Source organism: Phyllobates terribilis, unplaced genomic scaffold, assembly GCF_046119375.1.
Source record: "Phyllobates terribilis strain yellow unplaced genomic scaffold, ASM4611937v1 Scaffold_3__8_contigs__length_932513732, whole genome shotgun sequence".
NCBI classification, from domain to species: domain Eukaryota; kingdom Metazoa; phylum Chordata; class Amphibia; order Anura; family Dendrobatidae; genus Phyllobates; species Phyllobates terribilis.
In genome coordinates this window covers 97,837,737-97,848,204 of record NW_027362763.1, presented here as the reverse complement: position 1 = coordinate 97,848,204, position 10,468 = coordinate 97,837,737, and positions in this window count along the sequence as shown.

Genomic DNA, 10,468 nt, shown 5'->3' with positions numbered 1-10,468 from the left:
GGTGAGGTTGTGGAAGACGGTTTATAGAAGACAGAGTATGCTCCTGTCTGAGTGCACACACAGAGCCGTTGCTTTCTATTGAATCCATGCTCCCGTTTGTAACTGTGCCCAGACAGGGGCTGTACTCTCCTATTTGTTGAGCTGCGCACTTTTCAGGGGTCTATTGCATGACTGATAGGTGTCTCAGGACCCGGACCCCTACTGATCTGAAGGCAATTTAAGTGCCGGCTAAATATGAAAAATCAGGAAGAAAGTTTAGTTGGTCTTCAAAGCTTTCGAATGGCCAAGTCACAGTCCTGACCTTAATCCAATGGAAATGTTGTGGAAGGACCTGATGCGAGAAGTTCTGGAGAAAATCACCAACATAACAGAGGTGAAGCTGTTTAGTAGGGAGGATCTGGCTAAAATCCCTCCAAACCAATGTGTGCATTCAACAGTTATTGGAAATGTGTTAGATGGAGATGAATTATTGTTGGACAAGGAGGTCACATCAGACACTAAAAGTAAAGGTTCACATAAGTTTTTCTACTCGCAGATGTTTAAAATTGTATCATATCCCTCATCTTTCTCATTTTCTCTTTTTTAGATTATTTATTTTTTTAATACAACTTTTCTAAAGAATTCTAAAAGATGTCTAGGGGGTGTCGTCGCCACATAATGTGGGACGTTCTGAGACGTTGTGCCAGCTCCAAATTAAATTGTAAAATCCAAGTACATACAGGAGAGAATCACGCAAACACACACTCTTATGTATCAAAACTGAATTCTGCTTATTTCATCATGGTCACTCTTGATATAGGCATTTCTTGGACATAAATTGCAGCAATATAATAGGCTCCGCTTTTCTTTACATACATGCTGCCATCAGCATATATACATCTCATTGGCTAAAGGTAATATTATCTACACCCACCTTAAGGGTCATGGAGTAGTTCTTACTTCTTTCCTTTCACTTTCCTAAGTGTTATCTCAAAGTCTTGTTAGACAAAGACTATTAATCTAAACCTACACAGTCAGTCAATCTGCATTTCACTAAGCAGAAGATACACGTAGACAAAACCAAAATGGAGTCAAGATAGATAGATAAATCCTGCTCTCACAGGGGCGATATATTTTTCTTTATTGTGCATGTTTTCCACTGTAAGCCTTAAAAACAGGGAAAGCAGGGAGCCCCAATAACAGAGAAAACAAGGAGCCCCAATAACAGATTAAGCAAGGAGCCCCAATAACAGAGAAAACAAGGAGCCCCAATAACAGAGAAAACAAGGAGCCCCAATAACAGAGAAAACAAGGAGCCCCAATAACAGAGAAAACAAGGAGGTCCAATAACAGAGAAAACAAGGGGGTCCAATAACAGAGAAAACAAGGAGGTCCTATAACAGAGAAAACAAGGAGGTCCAATAACAGAGAAAACAAGGAGCCCCAATAACAGAGAAAACAAGGAGCCCCAATAACAGAGAAAACAAGGAGCCCCAATAACAGAGTAAGCAAGGAGCCCCAATAACAGAGAAAACAAGGAGCCCCAATAACAGAGAAAACAAGGAGCCCCAATAACAGAGTAAGCAAGGAGCCCCAATAACAGAGAAAACAAGGAGCCCCAATAACAGAGAAAACAAGGAGCCCCAATAACAGATTAAGCAAGGAGCCTCAATAACAGAGAAAGCAAGGAGCCCCAATAACAGAGAAAGCAAGGAGCCCCAATAACAGAGTAAGCAAGGAGCCTCAATAACAGAGAAAGCAAGGAGCCCCAATAACAGAGAAAACAAGGATGTCCAATAACAGAGAAAGCAAGGAGCCCCAATAACAGAGAAAACAAGGAGGTCCAATAACAGAGAAAACAAGGAGGTCCAACAACAGAGAAAACAAGGAACCCCAATAACAGAGAAAACAAGGAGCCCCAATAACAGAGAAAACAAGGAGCCCCAATAACAGAGAAAGCAAGGAGGTCCAATAACAGAGAAAGCGAGGAGCCCCAATAACAGAGAAAACAAGGAGGTCCAATAACAGATTAAGCAAGGAGCCCCAATAACAGAGAAAGCGAGGAGCCCCAATAACAGAGAAAACAAGGAGCCCTAATAACAGAGAAAACAAGGAGCCCCAATAACAGATTAAACAAGGAGCCTCAATAACAGAGAAAGCAAGGAGCCCCAATAACAGAGAAAGCAAGGAGGTCCAATAAGAGAGAAAACAAGGAGCCCCAATAACAGAGAAAACAAGGAGCCCCAATAACAGAGAAAACAAGGAGCCCCAATAACAGAGAAAACAAGGAGCCCCAATAACAGATTAAACAAGGAGCCTCAATAACAGAGAAAGCAAGGAGCCCCAATAACAGAGAAAGCAAGGAGGTCCAATAAGAGAGAAAACAAGGAGCCCCAATAACAGAGAAAACAAGGAGGTCCTATAACAGAGAAAACAAGGAGCCCCAATAACAGAGAAAACAAGGAGGTCCTATAACAGAGAAAACAAGGAGGTCTAATAACAGAGAAAACAAGGAGCCCCAATAACAGAGAAAACAAGGAGGCCCAATAACAGAGAAAACAAGGAGCCCCGATAACAGAGAAAACAAGGAGCCCCAATAACAGAGAAAGCAAGGAGGTCCAATACGAGAGAAAACAAGGAGCCCCAATAACAGAGAAAACAAGGAGCCCCAATAACAGAGAAAACAAGGAGCCCCAATAACAGAGAAAACAAGGAGGCCCAATTGCAGTGAGTCACTGGCAAAACTGATCTGAGTCTGCTAGGACCCAACAGCTCTTCCAGGCACACATGGGGCAATTATGTGACCACTGGATCTAACAGAAGCCTCGCCTTTGCTGATGCTTCTATTTGGTATATAGCACATATTGAGCTCTGCAATAGAGAAAACAGAAGTGGTAATAAACCGCTTTTGTCTTCTCAGGGAAGAGCAGAACCAGCAGATTGTGACAGTGTGGAATATTCAACATGCCAACTGGGACAGCAGAGTAGAGAATCAAATGCCAGGCTGTCCCACTGTATACTCAGCAGTTGGGACCTATGTGCAATAGTATAAGGAATTGATGGACTGAGCTGGGCAGTAGTAGCTGGTTGTTAGATTGCAGACAAGAGTAGCTGGGAAGATAATTGACTTCAGGCTGGAGAAGAGTCAAGAGGATAATGACGCAAACTCTAGGAAAAGCACATGGAATACTTCCTGAATACTCAGGTGGTAGACCGCCACCTGAGCTAGCCTTAAAAGGCTTAGGATGCTTACATCTATGGTGGCTGTTGGGCTAGTAACCCAGCACGGATGAGCACAAAGGGAGACAGCCATAGGGGAAGGAAGCAAAATCCGGAGCTGGAGCAGGGACAGGTGAGTGACAGATACATAGATACAGAGATATGAGAAAATAGATAAGTTGATATAGATAGATAATAGATTGAGACAAATAGATAAATTGATTTTAGATAGATAAATACGAGAAATGAGATAGATAGATAGGTGATAGACACATAGATAGACACATAGATAGATAGATAGATAGATAGATAGATAGATAGATAGATAGATAGATAGATAGATAGATAGATAGATTTTTTACAAGCACAAGCTGTACTGAAATATATTATAGCCTTTGAATAATCTTATGAATTATCTAAAATGTCATCCCTTGTACTTTGTGGCTCCAGAAGGGCTGTCTCTGACTTTCCTATAATCTAATGCTTAGAATATGAGAGAGACCAAATGTCGTATTAGAGATATTATAACAATAAAACATTATTGTCAGATTCTCCTTATACTTGAAGGTAAAAGGATTCTGCATTTACTCTCTAGAATATTAGTAATACTAATTCAATTTAAACAGTTACCGGCGTAGGGTTTGGGGCACTGCTGTTAGCAGACGTGTACTATCGCATTGACATGAGGGTACTATAGTTGGGTGTTTTGTGTTTCCGCACGAAATTGTGTTTAAATTATTGCTCTACCTTACTCTTTTCTTAATTGGCTTCTCCTCTACTGTCTGTAGGTTACTAAAAAGAGGTGACAGAGGGAGTGAGGTAACCCATGAACTAGCGATAGGGTCTTGGGTGCTCAAGCTTCAAGCTTGGGGGCAAGGTAGCAAAGGTGAGGTCAGGAGCGGACACAGACAGAAGTGGCCCCTGTGCAAGAACATGATATTGGCGTTTTGCAGCCCAGTTGCTTATCATAATGCACAATTCCACCTGTTTTGGAGGTGGAAGTGGTCCTCCTTACCTGTTGGGCCCCTATGCCTCTGCACAGGTTGCACAAATGGTATGTTCAGCCCTGGGCTAGCCTGCTGATACAGTGGATAGTCTGTTTGCTAATGTAGTTACTGCTCGCTATGACAGAATGCAAGTGAAACACATGAAGCATCACAGCTTGACGTTAAAGTTGACCAAAAAGATTTGCAGAACTTGACAAAGTGGCCACATCAGTTGTCCGTGGCTGCCACACCACTTATCGACTTTCTACTACTTGTCGGCATCCCTGGCTCCACTTCTTATTAATGGTCCAGCATGAATTCATGCATGCGTTGTGGCACAATGTAATGACATTGTGGGGGCTACTAAGCAGAAGATTTCAAAACCTACTAGAAACACATTGAGTATAAACCCTGCTGTAAGTTATTAATTAAAAAGCAAAAGTGCATTTAAATAACATAGGGTTCTTAGTAACACTGTTTTTGATCAAAAATAGCATAAGAGCCATCCCACCAACGACACGGTGACCCTATCTGGGACAGTCCTACACTGTCTAATATTAAAAACCTTAACATGTGTTTTTAATATTATTAAAATATTATTATTCACCTATGTGAATAAGGGCAGACAAAGGACTAGGTCTCGAACCGTGGACACCTCAGTCTTGGGAAGCATTTTAAATGCGCTTGTAGGTTTTGACGGTTTCATGGTGATGCGCCCCCTGGGCCGAGTGTGCACGTGTGTGGGATACCCGGAGCCGGGTCTCTGGGGGTTGTAGTCTCCGTGGCGGCGACCCGGTCCCGTGGCTCAGGGTGGTCAAACCAGTGGCAGTCTTTGTAGGATTTTTGTGGTTTAATGTCCGACTACGCCACCCGTGGATTGCGGTCAGGGTGTACCGCCGCTGCGAGGCAGTTCGCTGAGGCTGGTGTGGTGTGCACAGCTAAAGATGGGATAACTCCCCACGGGAAGAGTATGGCCTCAGGGCAGGTAATGTGGATGATGGGAGTGATGGTGCACGGGCGTCCCAGTACTAGTAGTGCGGTGAGAAAGCAGGAACGACTCAGAGTCTTTGCAGTGCAGTTCAGGGTCTTTACTCCTCCCGGGAGTACTGGCTAGCATAAGGGGCCTGGTCAGTCTGCGAGCAAGCAGGAGTTCCCCTGGCCAGGTGGAGTTGTAGGCCTCCCCGTCTATCTGCACTCTTCCTGGCTACCTTGCTGTAAGCGAGTGAAAGTAGCCCACGTCCCTGAGTATACCGTGTGGTGCTCACCCGTATGGCTGGTGACTTGGGGCCTTCTGATAGCCTCCGCTCCTCCATGGCGGTGCTGGTCCCTTCCTTGTGACTGAGCCTCCGGGCTTCTATGGCCAGAGGACCTGGAATCCCCTGCCGGCTGGTTTCTGCTGCTGGACTTAGAGGTTCCCACAGCCTCGGACTCCGTTGTCCGGTCGTAGTCTCTTCAGCCAGGACGAGCAATATCTGCTTCCAGTCCCTGGCACTCAGCTCCTGCTCCTACAGAGCTCCTAGCTGTCTCGTACCCTGTGTCTGGAACTTCACTCCAGGCTCTGTCTAACTAACCCCGCCCCAGATCCAGTTTATATAGGGCAGGTTCCTCCCCTATCTGGCCTGGGACAGTAGGTGTTGCATGTTTAAGGGCTCCTGACCAGGAAACCTCCCACCTGCTCTCAGACGTAATATTTCTATTACTGTGGTAACCAGACCCCTGGGGTGCCACAATGGCCAATGTGAACATGCATTTATATGCTGCATTTATACCAACTCAAACCTCATCTCAATGTGTGTGTGTTTTTAAATCAGAAGATCTGCCAGGGATGCTAGCATATTGTAGGGGGGGTCACCAGACCTTGGTCCGGTAGCTACGGGCTAACAACATGGCCGCTTGACTAGAATACTGCAAATCCTTTTGCTTAACCCTACTTGCTGTGTAGGGAGCTGTGTAGCCAAATACCAGACAGCTGTCCCTGCCCAGCTCCGAAATTAGCCACAACAGTCACGTCTACTAGTCTTTGAAGCACTGAAAGAAGGCGGCCCGGTCTGATTAATCACATTTTTATTATCATTTGGACATCCAGGTGCGTGTGCATCACTTACCTGGAGAAGAAATGTCACCAGGATACACTATGGGAAGAAGACAAGCTGACAAAGGCAGTGTGATGGAGCAATGTTCTGCTTGGAATCCATGGGTCCTGGCATCATGTGGTTGTGATTCGGACCACTTACTCAACATTGTGCAGATCAAGGGCCCCCCATCATGGCAGCAGTATTCCCTAAAGGCAGTGCCTCTTTCAGCAGGATAATGCCCCTTCTGCACTGCAAAACTAGTTCAGAAATATCCAGAGAAACATGACAAAGAGATCAAGGAGATGACTTGTCTCCAAACTGCCCAGATCTCAATCTGATTGATCATCTGTAGGACGTGTTGGAAAAATTAGTCCGATCCATGGAGGCCGCACCATGCAGCTTACAGGAATTAAAGGATCTGTGACTAATGTCTTGGTGCCAGTCACCATAGGACAGGATCAGAGGTTTTGTGGAGTCCTTGCCTTGATGGATTGATGGAACAGAGATGTTTGGTGGCACAAAGGACCTTCACACTGGTTGGTAGATGTTTTGTTTGTGGGTCCAGCGCTTCATTTTAGGCCTCGGATCACATACTCACCTCGCCTTGTTCCCATGCCATGTCAGTGCTTCCATATTGACCAGAACAATAAACAATCCCTAAAGGGGAATTTTATCGTGACCTTGAATTTGACCTCTATTTTACCTCAATTCATCAACAACTTCTGAACACCCCATAGCCCTTATTATCCCAAGAAATTTACATGGACTGTTGTGGGTCCTAATGACCTCTTTTCTTGACCTTTGGCCCTTTTTGACCTCTCAATTAATTCTGCATTTTTAAAAAAGCGTTTAACTGGTTTAGAAATAATTGTATCGACAATTTTCCTGGGCTGATGATGGGCAAATCCTTCCCGGACCTCGAGATATATGGATGATATCTGTTAAGAACGTGATTAGTTTGGCCATTATGTCTGAACAACTGTCGATACAGCTAAGCTGAACCAGATAGGTGCTGGACATGTGTAAACGTGGTATAGAAATGTATGTAAAATGTAAAGAGTAACCAATATTTTATATTTTATTTCATGAATCAATAATACGAATGAAAATAAGAAACTTTGCAATAGATCTTATCAGAGAAATCAGCTTCTTTCACCTCCTGGACTGATCTTTCACTCTCATTTCAAGGGTAAAATCCATATTTAGTGAAGACAAGTTTTCCCATTACTGAGATAGGAGATGACAGTTGGTGCTTATAAGATTCTATGGCAGAAAGACGGAGGAGCTAGAGGTGGAAACAGATATTCTGCTGCAAGTTCACAGGGCACTTTAAAATTTAACTGCCGTTTCAGGAGAACTTGCAGTCGCATGTCTGTATAGGTCTCTAGCCCCTCGTCCCTTCTTCATAGAATCTTATAAGCACCAACTGTCATCTCCTATCTCAGTATTGGGAAAGTCTGCCTTTACTGATTTCACGGATTTTATCAATGAATCCAGGAGGAGAAAGAAGTCGATTTCTCTGATATGATACATTACAGAATTATGTATTTTCATGTTTTTTATTGATTTAAGAAATTAAAAACTATGGTTACTCTGTGACTTACTTTTAACTGTAGAGAACATTTTAGAAGGCATAATACAAAAATGACTTTAAAATTGTTGTTCCATAATTATACGTTACTACCTATCCATGAGGTAGGTTATAGGTGTGTAACCAGTCAGGATCCCATCTTCTCCAATTTAAAGGCGGTGAACGATGCATCCTGCTCCGCTGTCCTGTTATCTCAGCAGAGCAGTTATCTCCATCACTCCCATAGATGTGGAAAAATGACTAGGGATCACTAAGATACTGAGATATTGGACACCTAAAGTGAACGAGTCACCAGAAAATTACCTATTGTTTAACCATTCAAGGATTCGGACAGTTTTCATTTTTGCGCATTCGTTGCTTTCCTTACCTTGTTCCAAGAGCCATAACTTTTTTTTATTTTTCTGTCGACATAAGCTTTGGGTTTTTCATGCAAGACAAGTTGTAGTTTTGAATGGCATCATTTACTTTACTATATATTGTACTGAGAAACAGCAAGAAGGTTCCAAGTGGGGTGAAATGATGAATACAAAAAAATTCCACCATTGTGTTTTAAAGTTTTTTTTACGGCATTACGGTGATAAAAATGATCTGCCGTTATGATTCTCAGAACTTTGTAAAAAAAAAAATTGTTTGCATCGCCATTTTGTGAATGGTGGATCCTGTGTCATCTACTTATATTGAGGTGTTATCAGTCATTGTACAGGAGGAGGAGGAGGTGAGCTGTGACATCACCTATTGTGAATGGTGGATCCTGTGTTATCTACTTATATAGAGGTGTTATCAGTCACTGTACAGGAGAAGGAGGAGGTGAGCTGTAACATCATCTATTGTGAATGGAGGATCCTGTGTTATCTACTGTATATAGAGGTGTTATCAGTCATTGTACAGGAGGAGGAGGAGGTGAGCTGTGATATCACCTATTGTGAATGGTGGATCCTGTGTCATCTACTTATATGGAGGTGTTATCAGTCATTGTACAGGAGGAGGAGGAGGTGAGCTGTGACATCACCTATTGTGAATGGTGGATCCTGTGTTATCTACTGTATATAGAGGTATTATCAGTCATTGTACAGGAGGAGGAGGTGAGCTGTGACATCACCTATTGTGAATGGTGGATCCTGTGTTATCTACTGTATATAGAGGTGTTATCAGTCATTGTAGAGGAGGAGGAGGTGAGCTGTGACACCACCTATTGTGAATGGTGGATCCTGCGTTATCTACTGTATATAGAGGTGTTATCAGTCATTGTACAGGAGGAGGAGGTGAGCTGTGACATCACCTATTGTGAATGGTGGATCCTGTGTTATCTACTGTATATAGAGCTGTTATCAGTAATTGTACAGGAGGAGGAGGTGAGCTGTGACATCACCTATTGTAAATGATGGATCCTGTGTTATCTACTGTATATAGAGGTGTTATCAGTCACTGTACAGGAGGAGGAGGAGGTGAGCTGTGATATCACCTATTGCGAATGGTGGATCCTGTGTTATCTACTGTATATAGAGGTGTTATCAGTCATTGTACAGGAGGAGGAGATGAGCAGTTGTGGCGCCGCTGCGGGTTCAGTCGCCACAGAGGTACTGCATCTCATCCAGAGGTGTGGAATCCCACTCTCAGGTAAGGATGGAGTACTGCCCGGGACCCACGCAATTGCATCCATTACACTCCACTTCAGAGCGAAGGGTGAGATTGCTCCTAAGGGAGGGCACAGTCCCTGGTCCCTAACTGGAGGTTGGAACCATGTAGTGGGTGTGGGTCGAGGAAGTAGTTTAGGGGAGCACTTCAGTAGGAGTATAAGAAAGCAAGGAACCATCTAGAAGGGGAACAGTTGAGACCAGACAGCCTGAGGAGAAGGAGTGGGAGCAGGAGCTCTGTAGGAGCTCTGCTCAGAGGAGCGGGCCTAGAGTGAGAGGCCCAGGAGGACTGGCTGAAGAGGAAGGGAGCAGAGGAAGGCTCCAGAAGTGAGGGGATCCCAGGGGCACGGGAAGTGCAGGAAGCCACCCGTGCGCCCGAATCTGCAGGAACGTGGAGGGATCAGGCCGCAAAGGGGACCGGCCCCTAACTAGCGGAGAACTACAAGGCTCAGCTAGGAACCGGAGGCTTCTGTACTTTAAGGGTGAAGCTGCTCACAACCGCAACTACATAGCTAAAAAGGTAGCCACATAGGATTCAGGGGACTGCAGGTTGCCCGCCAAAATCCGAGGTTACCGGCTCGGGACACTGGTTGCGAGGCACAGGGCAGGAGGGTGAGAGCCAGCGCAGGAAGATGACCGAGGAAGGCTCACAGAATGGGGTCCCGTTATGTACTCCTGAAACACCTGCGAGTTTGCTGAACCCCTGCCTTGGTAAACACAGGACGGCGTGGGAGGTTACCCTGGTCTTGGTAGCCTGGAGTTCAACAACTGTGAGTAAACCTTGAAGCCTGCACCCCACTGTATCCTAGAATTATTATCTGCGCCATCCCCTGCACTATACTGCACAGCAACATCTACCTCATTAATCATCACTGCACTGCCCTGGAGCTAAGCTCTACCTGTGGAGAGCTGAACCAACTCTGCTGCGTCACCATCAGTTCCAGGGGACCTGCACCGCAGCGGCGGCTCCATATAGCTGCATAC